This window comes from Protopterus annectens, chromosome 17.part0 (assembly GCF_019279795.1).
Source record: "Protopterus annectens isolate FY-2018-M chromosome 17.part0, PAN1.0, whole genome shotgun sequence".
Lineage (NCBI taxonomy): Eukaryota > Metazoa > Chordata > Ceratodontiformes > Protopteridae > Protopterus > Protopterus annectens.
Genome location: NC_056751.1, coordinates 213042194 through 213055442, shown reverse-complemented (window position 1 = coordinate 213055442; position 13249 = coordinate 213042194).

The following is a 13249-nucleotide window of genomic DNA, read 5'->3' as shown; positions in this document are numbered from 1 at the left end:
ATAACAATGACAATAAAAGGGAATTCTACTGTTTGTTGGCGACCAGCTGAGTGACACTGAAAACATTCTTACTTGAAGGTTTCTGGCATCTTGCAATGGCAATTACATTTGGTCGACAATTGCAGATGTTCGACAAGTGTGTTAGATTGATAATCGTCAGGTAAAGGAATGTTTCCTTTCCCCATGGACTGTGAGATCTTGGAATTTTATATGTAATTAACAGGGATGTGGGGGGTGCAGGGAGGCAACTTTTTTTTGTTTGTTTGCAATTTTCTTGCATTGAGGTTCTTTTTTGGCACATGCATGGTAAGGTGTCAACATTTGCATTTTCGACCTTTTGTTGCTTATGTTTTTGCTGTTGACAATGTTGATATGTCAGCCAAAGTAAGAATACTCATATACATATACACACCCCTCCAAATTTTTCAGGTTTTTCCAATAAGACTTTTTCTGCTCCAGACTGATTACTGACCACATAACCCTCACATTCCCAGTGACAGAAGACACTGGGCAAGGGATGTAAAAGTTGGGGATCAGATTTCTGTTACCAGATCAACATCTCATTCAGGTAGCACCTATCCTGTAAAATAATCCACTGAAACCATCATCAGTCAACTATGGAACACATTTTTTTGCAAAGTGCCTGACCTCTGAATTCACAATCCACAAGGACACCCAACAATACACACTCAGTTGTAGACTTACATATATCCACTCCAAGATCACACAACACCAGAGAAAGGAGAAAACTACATTGTCTTTGAAAATATGATTCACCAGACTGAGTTTACAGTTGTGGTAGTCACTGAAAAAGTGCTTGAACTTCTTACATGCTTATTGAGTTTGGGTTATGGCTGCCGCTCTGGACAGAACAGGGTGAATTGCATTTTCTTAAATTCCCTTTGTACTGGCTGTCAACTGCACTACCAAAACTGGTGCATGCAGTGCCGCTCCACTTGTATGTGTAGCTACGCATGAACACCCACGCATGCACAAGTGTCCACACACACACACACACACACACACACACATACACATACACGCACACACGCACACGCACACGCACACGCACACACACACATGCATACACACACACACACACACACACACACACACACACATACACACACACACACACACACACACACACACATGCATACACACACACACACACACACACACACACACACACACACACACACACACACACACACATATGCTTGCACAAACCATTTATCCTACCAGCATGGCACTGACCTGAAATAACTTCGGAGAAGGGTATTGCTGCAATGTGAACCTAGTATATTGATGGCTATTAAAAATTAAATCCAAAGACCCTTGAGACAACATGTTCAAGATTAGTATTTGTTGCACTTACTATCTGTGTACCTATGTGCAAAAAGCAAGACTGGTATGAACCCAGACCCATGGTGCAGATGTATTAAGCCCTGACTGCACCACAGATGACCTGTTTTAGTATAGAGGCACGGGTACTAGCTGGAACAAAGCAGGTAAAGATGGAAATTAATTGATAATGCCAGATCACCCCTCCTGGGGGTGGGAGACATCGTCGGTCACTGCATTGGTCACATCTGCTGGAGTACAGGTATTTGATTAGCAGCCGGTAGAGCCTGGCATATCTGCATCACAACCATTGAGTCTGTTGGTCACATGACATGATTGTTTATGCACAGAATTGCACCTGAACTTAACAGATCTTTAGCACAATCAGCACAATCCACAGACTGGAATGCTCCCTAACACTCAACTCTAATAGCCAGTGGGGAATGAATAGACCAGAGGGCTGTCACCCAGTGGAGGAACTATTAGCTCAGCCAGATGTAGTACTAAGAGCAACAGGGCCAATGCTGAAGACTAACTAAAACATGAAAAAAGGTATATATGCTATAAAGATCAATGTAAATGAGATTGTGAGCTGTCTTCTTGTGACTCAACACTTCCAAACTAATTTTCTGGATTATGTGAATGCCCACTGAAAATGACTAAGCATAAATTTGCCACACTTCAAGCTTACTGAATATTTTCTTCCCTCCTGTATAACCATAAGTATCACTTGTGGTTACATGTCAAGGTTTCTTTGCTTGGCCAGTTGAATTTGTCAGTAACATATTCTATATGGTTAGCATCTTATTTTGAATCCAGATATAGACTGCGATCTTGTGTAAGCAGATAGTTTTATAAAAGTGGAATTCAAAATTATATTATCTGAACCATTATCCAGAGATAATTGACTTTGTGTTAGCTATTGCATATAAGCTCATTTGTGAGTGTTGCCATTCTAAATAAGTAAATTTAGGGGAGTGCCTTCTGTGTGGAGTCTGCATGTCCTCCCCGCGGTTGGGTTGGCGTTCGAAAGACATGCGTAAATGGGAGTGCCTTTGTTGAAGGTTGAACTTCAAGCTGGCACCTCAGAGTTCGTGAAAGTCTACTGCCAATCATTAGTGGACCGGAGTTTCGCTGTGGCGACCCCTAACCAGGAAAAGCTGAAAGACAACAACAATCACAAAATAATTAGAGTTCAGCTATGGAGATATAAATCATTTTTTTTCATTTCCAAATGTACTTTCCTGTTGCATTTTCAACTAATGAATTATCTGACATATTAATCTAATAACTAAACACAAATTTTTTTTTCCTTTTTATCCTAATATAAGTTCCTGGATTGCATTAAAATTCTGTACACAAATAAATATCCAGAAGGAAATGGAAGATAGTTGTGCCAAGATGTTTTGTAGCATCATGTTTAGAAATTATAGGAGGGACTCTCCTGCTACATTAATATATTCCCACAAATGACAATACAATAGATTTGCTGGAAATTTGGATTTAACAAAGGTACAAACATATATTACTGTTGTACCACTCACATTGTAGAGTGAATTTACAGGTTTCCAGTATCTGGTATGTAGCACCTAGAGTTAATGTTCATGAGTGTCTGCCTTATTATTCTGACACCAACATTGACCACTTAATAGTTTGACACTGGAAAGCAGGCTTTGGGTAAGCAATGAGTGACTGAGTAGCTCTAAATTTGCATAGGAAAGGGAAGGACATACCACTGCCAAAATATCCTCTGGGGATGTCTAGATAAACTATCAAAATAAGTAATTGGCACAAAAAGAGAACTTCCTCTGATTACAGAATCTTGAGGCCCATATACTTGTTAATGGCCATGATGGTGCATCCCAGTATCTTATGCAAGAACAGCAGTATTGTCAACTCTGAAAACATTTTTTTTCTGACAACCGTTAGCACATTTGTGAACTGACATATAGTTTATTAATACCTTGGTAATAAACAAACAATAAAAAAGCTATACACATTTTAAGTTAAATATTTTCTGCCTTTGTTAGTAAATCAAAAAAAGAATGCTCCTCTAGCATCTTTTCCTAGACTAGTATAAGGCTAACTGCCCTCGGAGGCCAATCAGCTCATGACAGAATCAAACCCTGCATCTTCTGTCCATAAGGTAAACATCTTAAGCATTATGCCAACCACTTTCGCTGATTGGACTCCTAAACATTCTGTAACTTATCAGATTTGTGCTTATATCTCCACTGCACATTAATAAGCCTGGAAGGGGGGCATGGCCAACATGTGAACTGAGTGGCAGCATCTTTCTTCAGCTCTGTCCTTAAAATCTATATCTGACAGGAAAAATTTAAAAATATGGATCGTGGACAGTTCAACTTTGATGGAATATCAGAACTAATGGTATAAGAAGTCTACATAAAAAATGTTGGCATTTTCTACAAATATTCCTGTCAGAAACCTGAACAGAAAGCATCAGGACCAGAGAAAAGATGAGCTTCACAAAAAACACTATGTCTGACCAAGTAATGAAGAATCAATCATTATTAACAACGTGTCACTGAAATTTGATAAAATGAACAAGAAACTGGATACTTTTGAAGAGAATAATAAAAAGCAAATCCAACAGCTACAGGAACTGACAAAGCAACAGAACTTGAAGATAGAAAATATGGAAGAAACATTAACTGATGTAGGAAAAAGAATTTTTGAGTATGAAAAAGATATTGACACACTAAATAGACAAAATATTTCACTAATGGACAAAATTGAAGAACTAGAAAATAGATCCAGACACAACACTCTCCAGATTTATGGAATACCAGAAGGAACTAAGGGTTATAATATGGTGAACTTTCTTAATACATGGCTTCCCGACATTTTAAAGCTTCCAGAGGCTCTCTACTATGGGATTGCCAGAGCTCACAGATCCTTAAAGCCAGTCTCAGCATCAAACAAAACAGTCCCAGGTCAGTCATAGTCAAACTCTTTTCATCTCAAGATAAAAAAGTTACAGTAGATATAAAAAGTGCACACACCCCTGTTAAAATGCCAGTTTTTGTGATATAAAAATGAGAACACAGTAAGTCATTTAAAAACTTTCCCCACCTTTAATGTGACCTATAACCTGTACAATTCAATTGAAAAACAAACAAATCTGTTAGGGGAAACATATAAAAAATAAAAAGCATACAATACGTTGGTTGCATAAGTGTGCGCACACCCTTAAACTAATACTTTGTTGAAGCACCTTTTGATTTAATTATAGCATTGAGTCTTCTTGGGTACACACCTGCCATCAATTAAACAGACTCTGATTAACTCCAAATAAAGTTCAGCTGTCCTAGTAGGATTTTCCTGACATTTACTCAGTTGCCTGCTACAGCAAAAGCCATGGTTCGCAGAGAGCTTCAAAGGGATCTCATTATTGAAAGGTATCAGTCAGGAGAAGAATACAAAAACTTTCCACAGCATTGAATATACCATGGAACACAGTGAAGACAATCACCAAAAAGTGGAGAAAATATGGGACAACAGTGACGTTGCAAAGGACTGGACGTCCCTCCAAAATTGATGAAAAGATAAGATGAAAACTGGTCAGGGAGGCTGCCAAGAGGACTACAGCAACACTGAAGGAGCTGCAGGAATTTCTGGCAAGTACTGGTTGTGTACTACATGTGACAACAATCTCCCATATTCTCCATATGTCTGAACTATGGGGTAGGGTTGCAAGACAGAAGCCTTTTCTTACACAGAAAAACATTCAGGCACAGCTAAAATTTGCAAGACAATACATCAAGTCTCCCAAAAGCATGTGGGAAAATGTGTTATGGTCTGATGAGACCAAGGTTGAACTTTCTGGCCACAATTCCAAAAGATATGCTTGGCACAAAAACAACACTTTACATCACCAAAAGAACATCATCTCCACGGTGAAGCATGGTGGTGGCAAAATCATGCTTTGGGGTTGCTTTTTTTCAACTGGAACTGGGGCTTTAGATAAGGTGGAGTGAATTGTGAACAGTTTCAAATACCAGTCACTTTTGGCCCAAAACCTTCAGGCATCTACTAGAAGCTGAAAATGAAAAGGAATTTCACCTTTCAACACGGCAATGACCCCAAGCATACATCCAAATTAACAAAAGAATGGCTTCAATAAAAGAAAATTAAAGTTTTGGAATGGCCCAGCCAGAGCCCAGAGCTAAATCCAATAGAAAATCTGTGGCATGACCTGAAGAGAGCTGTACTCAAGAGATGCCTTCACAATCTTACAAATTTGGAGCTCTTTTGCAAGGAAGAGTGGTCAAGGTGTGCCATGCTGATAGACTCCTACCCAAGAAGACTGAATGTTGTAATTAAATCAAAAGGTGCTTCAACAAAGTATTAGTTTACGGGTGTGCACACACAACAAAGTATTAGTTTAAGAATGTGCACACTTATGCAACCAGCATAGTGTACGTTTTTTATTTTTTATATTTTTCCCCTTACAGATTAGTTTGATTTTCAGTTGAATTGTACAGGTTATAGGGCACATTAAAGGTGGGAAAATGTTTGAAATTATTTATTGTGGTCTCATGTTTTTATATCACAAAAAACTGGCATTTTAACAGAGGGTGTGTACATTTTTATATCCACTGTATATTAAAAACTGCCTGGTCTAATTCCCCAATCAAATTTGGAGAGGACATAATCCAGCTGGATAATTATTATTCAGCTGAGCTGATGGCTAAAAGAAAAGCGTGTTTACCACTAATAAAAGAACTTAAAAAAGGCAACTCAAAGTGCATCTGCTTTTTCCACCAAGAATTAAAATCTTCTTCAGTGAATGTCCAAAAATATTTGACTCAATAGACACAGCAGTGATTCATCTATCAACTAATAAAGTCTTAGACAAGATAGAAGAAATGGATTTGCGTTATTTTGGTTTGAAACGCCATGCTGAGAAAAATAAATGGAAAACAAATGAAGAAGAAGAAGCTGAGAGACAAACAAAGATGAACATCTAAAGATGTTTAAATAAATATTAAAGTAGAAGTACTCATTCAAATGTTTAACTAGTTAGATAGATTCACATTTTACAACAAAACCACCATGGAATATAAAAATGAACTGGGTAACATAAACTTTTTGGAAACAATCTCATTTACAAGGCAAATGTCTTTTATTATTTATACAAATGCAGTATTAAACATCTAAAATTAGACAAATATCAAAGAACTGCTTTAGTAACTAGATCAAGTATTACTAACTTGCTATGTCTTAACACATGAAAAATAGAATCACCATATGTGCTTTCAGGCTTTAATATAGCAATAACCCATGCCTGGGTGTAGGTAATGCTGGATTTACCCATGGTTGGTGCGGTTTGGTCACGAGGGTGAAGCCCGAGTGGCCAAACAAAGACAACCGTTGGTAAATCCAGCATTACCCACACCCAGGCATGGGTTATTGCTATTATACAATGACATTATTTAAGAAAAAAAATACTTACTTTTCTTAAATAATGGCATTGTATAATGCCTCCTTGCTGCCCTTCCACAGCTGTCTGGTATTCTGCGGCACTTCTGATGTACTGCGCATGCGTATGTTTATGCAGTACATCAGAGCTGTGGGTAGAAGCAACGGAGAAAGCAAATCTCCGTTGCTTTTTACAAAGTGTCTCGCTGTGTTAAAGGAGTTTAACATAGCGAGACAGCTTTAAAAAAAGAAACCGAGAATCCCCGTTGCTTTTTTTAAAGCTGTCTCGCTATATTAAACCCATTTAACATAGCGAGACAGCTTTAAAAAAAGCAGCGGAGAAAGGAAGATCTCCGTTACTTTTTTAAAGCTGTCTCGCTATGTTAAACTCTTTTAACATAGCGAGACAGTGTCTAAAAAGCAACGGAGATCTTGCGTTCTCCGTTGCTGTAAAAAAAGACTTGTACTAATGGAAAAAGTCCGGGCGACCGGACCTTTTTCCTTAAGTATAAGTCTGACTTACAACATGCACGCTGACCAATCAGCATGCACATTTTGGAATATTAATGGGGGGTCATTGTATATTAGTTTAATAACACAATGCTACACTGCTTTTGACTCTGGTATGAATGACAAGGTAAATGCCTTTTATTATTTATACTAATGCAATATTAAACATATAAAATAAGACAAATATCAAATAACTGCTTTAATATCTAGAACACATAGTACTAACTTGCCATGTCTTAACATATGAAATATGGAATTACCATACATGCTTTCAAGCTTTAATAGTGTGATACTGCTTTTGACTCTAGAGTGAATAGTCTAGGACAGGGGTTCCCAAAGTGTGCTCCGTGGTGCCCTGGGGAGCCACTGCTTCCTCACAGGAGCGCCATGAACTAATACGCTTAGCTGCAAAACAAACCGCAAACAGTTTGTGGTTTATTTTGCAGCTAAGCTTATTAGTTAGCGGCAAACTAAATCTAGACCTACACTATAGCTTTTTAGCAGAACTGGCATCAAGTATAGCAGCGTTCCCCAACCACCGGGCCGTGGAGCACTTGGAACTGGGCCATCAGGTAAGTGAATGCCTGTATGAGTGTGTGTTTGTCTGTCTACATGTGTGAGTGAATGTGTCCATGAAAGCAAAAGAGTCTGTGTGTGTGAGAGATTGGAAGAGCGAGAGCAATGTGTGAGTGAATGCAGGAATGAATGAAGTAGGTACTGTGTGTGTGTGTGTGTGTGTGTGTGTGTGTGTGTGTGTGTGTGTGTGTGTGTGTGTGTGTGTGTGTGTGATCGGGAGAGAGAAAGAGTGATGTGTGAATGAATGCAGGTATGAATGAGGAAGTGGTTGAGTGTGTGTGTGTGTGTGTGTGTGTGTGTGTGTGTGTGTGTGTGTGTGTGTGTGTGTGTGTGTGTGTGTGTGTGTGTGTGTGAATGAATGTAGGTATGAATGAGGAAGTGACTGTGTGTGTGTATGTGTGAGATCAGAAGAGTGAGAGGGATGTATGAATGAATGCAGGTATGAATGAGGAAGTGACTGTGTGTGTGTATGTGTGAGATCGGGAGAGTGAGAGCGATGTGTGAATGAATGCATAAGTGGGAGTGTGGCATGTGGGCGTGATGTAGCATGTGGGTGTGACAGACAGTGAGAGCAATGTGTGAGTGAATGCAGGTATGAATGAGGAAGTGTGTGTGTGTGTGTGTGTGTGTGTGTGTGTGTGTGTGTGTGTGTGTGTGTGTGTGTGTGTGTGTGTGTGTGTGTGTGTGTGCGTGTCATGGTGGGAGAGAGTAAAGAGTGAGAGTGATACCTGGCAGCAGCAATGAGGTCTGTGTAAGTCTGGACCATACCACTGGACACATACCTCTCACCCTCTTAGATCAAGAAATCTGGACAAAGCCAAAAATAGTGGGGATACAAAGGCACAAAATAGGGACACTTTTAAGTACTGCTCTCACATACTTAGAAAGTTGATAGAAATGCAGGTTTTGCATTAGCGTGAATTTTCTGAAGGGTATGAAGAATGAAACAACTGTCTGTCATTATTTTTTTACTTCTGCCTCAATGATCTGCCAGTGATTTGTCAGAAAACAACAATTTTATGAGAAAAAGACCAAAAATATGAGGCAAAATTCTGGACATTCTACAAAAATCTATATAGTTGAGAGGTACGTTGGACAGAGCCAAATAATAGGGACAGATTTTAAATATTGCCCTTATAAACTTAAAATTAATACGGTTGCCATTAGGTTTGCTTACCTCTCAACCATAGTAGATCAGTGTTATGCTGTTAAGAGCTATTCTTTCCAGCTCTCCTAGTTCAGTTGGGCAGCCTCGTTAAACAAATGTCAAATAAATAAATAAATAAATGAAATATACACTTTATGTATGCACTTTATGTGTGCCTCTGGGGGTGCCTTGGGAAAACCTGGATTCAGCAAGGGAGCCGAGAATCGAAAAAGTTTGGGAACTACTGGTCGAGGAAATAAAAAATGATATAACTTTAAAAAACAAATGTTTATAATTTGTTCCTTTGTAAGCTATGTGCTAATAGTTAAAAGAGAGCTATTAATATTAAAAATGTTGTTTGGGGCACTTTTCTGTGGTGCATTGGGTGTTGGTAGTCATTTTAAATGAATTAGAAGAAACTGAAAGTAAATAAATGTCTCTCTAAGCTCATGGCCTATTCTAGAACTCTAAAAGCTTCACTTACAGTTCTTTGCTTTCCTCCAAAGCCACGAGCTGGTAAAATATGTTTTTAATCCATCTTGAGGTATTGCAATAAAAAAGCTATTAGACTCTATTAGAGTTGTTTGCATATTCATAAATGGCCAAAAACGAAAGTACTTGATCACAGAGAATGACTAGCACTTGAAGCAAAACAGTATGGGGCTTAACTTAAACCAAAAGACTCTTAAAGTGACAAGTACATATTTTCACCAGAATACAAGTTCTTCAAAGCATTACTGAGCATGTACATATACATAATATAGTTTTAATAATTCTAAAAAGAAATAAGAGAAATTACCACAAAAGTGTTATAATATATGCCAAGAAAATGACATCATGGACAAGATAGAAGCAATTAATATAAACAGTTAATGCAAACTCATATGTATGCATACTAAAATACATAGCTATAAAAGATAGTATGACTACTTACAACAACAAAAGTAATAATAATTTAACAGCTCAAAAAAAAATACATAAATATCTGCACAAATTTATTCAGTAAGAAGCTGAACCATATGTAATAAGGAACTAGTATGGTAGGATATAAATGTCATGAAAGCATTATAAGAATCAGCATACTTAACAAGACTGGTAAATAAGAAATGACACTCATATGTGATAAACATGAACAAGTCTGATGTCAGTCCACAGTTAGTCATTAACTATGAAGATGAATAGATTAAGTTCAATTGTTAAACAAGACATACAGCAATACTGATATGTTTAATATACTAAGAGCAGTTCAGATATTATTTATCAAATGTTTAGGATTTTCTTGTGCTTCACAGAGATTAACAAGGTATAAGGAAAGTTAAAATTAAGAGATTACATGAATCAGATGAAGCCTTAATAAATTCATATTAATGGCTGATACTATCTAAAGTATAAAATATCACAAAAATTGCATATAACTTATCTATTAAACAAGAAAATTACGAAAGCTTATAATATGAATGCAAACAGACCAAAATCTAAAGAAGTAAAGAATTCTACTCAACAGATGAATGTACTATATAAAAGTATTGTTTAGATTATTCATTAGAAGCCAAAATGTTATTATATATCAAAATCTACAGTTTATAACAACAATAACATTTTTTTCATTGACCTGACTGGATGTTGAAACAAATGAAGCTCCATAAGGCTCTGCTGTCTTAACAGTAGGAAGTATGAACCTACTTGGACTGTGTTAACATAGGGTTTGCAACAAATACTAACAGTCATCTTAGTTGTATATTAAATCTGGCATAAAGAAACACTAAAATAAAATGGTTACTTAGAAATATACATATGGGCAAGAGTTTATAAATGTATACAATGGTGATAAATGAAGCAAGAAATACATTGATAATAAAATGTCTAAATAAAATGTTGACATTATACAACAGATACTGTTACACTGAAAACAGATGGTTGAAGGACATTAAATAATACAGTGAGATAAAATGTAAGATGTATATACTAGAACAATGTATTATTGTATGTAATGTTGGCTACATTATTTTATTTAACTACAGACAGTAATATCATATAATAACCTCTGTAATAGTGTTTAATTGAATGTTATATAGTTCAATAGTTGAAGTTTGATAGTACACAAGCAATAAGAATTTGATGCTTTTAGTTATATTTGTTGTTGGGAAAGATGACGGACGATGTTGACTATGGATAAGGGGGGTCACTTGAATGGTAAACCTGTTCAATGATGGGATGTTTTCTCCCATGAAGGGAATGATTGGTTGTTTATATTTTGAAAACCACTTTTTACACAGAAAGTTTATATTTATACCTTTTAAATGGATGTCTATGCAATGCATTTATAACATATGAAATGAGTGGTAAAATGTTTTCAGCACACGTGCAAGGTTACGTACAAACACAAAAATAGGACAATGGTTAAATACAAAGGTATAGCTAGTCCAACTGTGAAATGCATTTCTATTAATGTCTGTGGCTTAAATAACATCTGTAAAAGAGGAAGCTTGCAAAGATATCTTAAGCTATGTAAAGCGCAAGTCACATCTTATACAGCAAGACATTAATAAGATTAATATGCATAATTACACATTACTAGCAAGTTCAGAATATAATAAAAAACAAAGAGGTGCAGCAATATTATGGAGAAAGACTACCTTGATGCCCAAGATCATAAATACAGTCAATGATAACTCAGGAATGTTTTGTTTAGTGTCAATATTAATAAATGGTTTGGCTTACACCTTGGTAAACAACTATTGGATACCAGGACTGGGTGTCAGGGCAGCCAAACAACATTTAGAGAACATAATGCAACATTCCAAAGGTAACATAATAGTTGCAGGAGACTTTAATTGTAAAATTAAAGAAGAGGACACAAATGATAAAAAGACATGCAAGAAATCTCCACTATCAAAATGACTTACAGAGTTTACTGACTCATATAACTTAATGGACATTAACACATATGCTGAACAAGATTCTTTGATATTCACACATTACTCACATAGACATAAAACATTTTCCAGAACAGATAGAGTATATATAACAAAAGATCGTAACACAAAAATAAGCAAAGTCAAAACAATCACCTCTCCCTTCTCAGACCATAATGCAATAACTTTTTAAATAGATTATAACTTTAAGAGAAAACTTACAATCATAAGAATTCCAGCCTATATAGCAAACCTTAAAGAATTTAAACAATACTATACTGCAGCGATGCAAACATTTCTAGATTTAAACCTCACAGATGAGGTAGCAGACACATATATATATCTATATATATATATATATATATATATATATATATATATATATATATATATATATATATATATATATATATATATATATATATATATATATATATATATATATATATATATATATATATATATATATATATATATATATATATATATATATATATATATATATATGATACAATGAAAGCATATTTATATAGGAAGATGGTAGCCTGGTATAAAAACAAACAAAAGCATTGAAATAAAGAACTGGCAGAACTACAAACTGAAATAGACAAAATTAAATTAGATATTCATAACTGGAAGAACTACAAACTAAAATAGACAAAATTAAATTAGATATTCATAAAGGCTACTTAGCTTCAGAAAAAGAATTAGAAGGCCTCAACAAAAAATACTTAGAAATATTGAACCATAAAACACTGATTAATCTAGAGAAGTTCAAACTATGCACTTGAAAATAAAAAAAAATCGAGCCACCAAGGCAATAAAATTGTAGCAGTTTAATACAGCAACAGACTAAGCACTTTCACCATAAAATTAAAATGGCTTCTTCAGAGTCGAACCAATGTTGCGGTAGCATTGTCGCCTCACAGTAAGACGCTGTCTGGTTCAATTCTCAGCTAGAGCGTCTTCTGCGTGGAGACATGCGTGAATGGGCGTATCTTCATTGAAGGTTGTGCGTCAGGCCTGGCAAGCCGGTATGTAAAAATCAACTGCCAATCATTAGCGGACCGGAGTTCCGCTGTGGCGACTCCTAACCGGGAAAAGCCGAAAGACACAAACAAACATAGTTATATACTCAGAGTAAAAAACAACAGAAATCAAATTCTTCACTCAATAGGTATTACTTATTGAGTGGAGAATTTGATTTCTGTTGCTTTTTTGTTGCGGAAGTTGGAGAATTTCTTATAAGTATATACTCAGAGTAATAATCAGTTATTCAATTAATTACATCAAAAACAAAGAATAGCCCTAA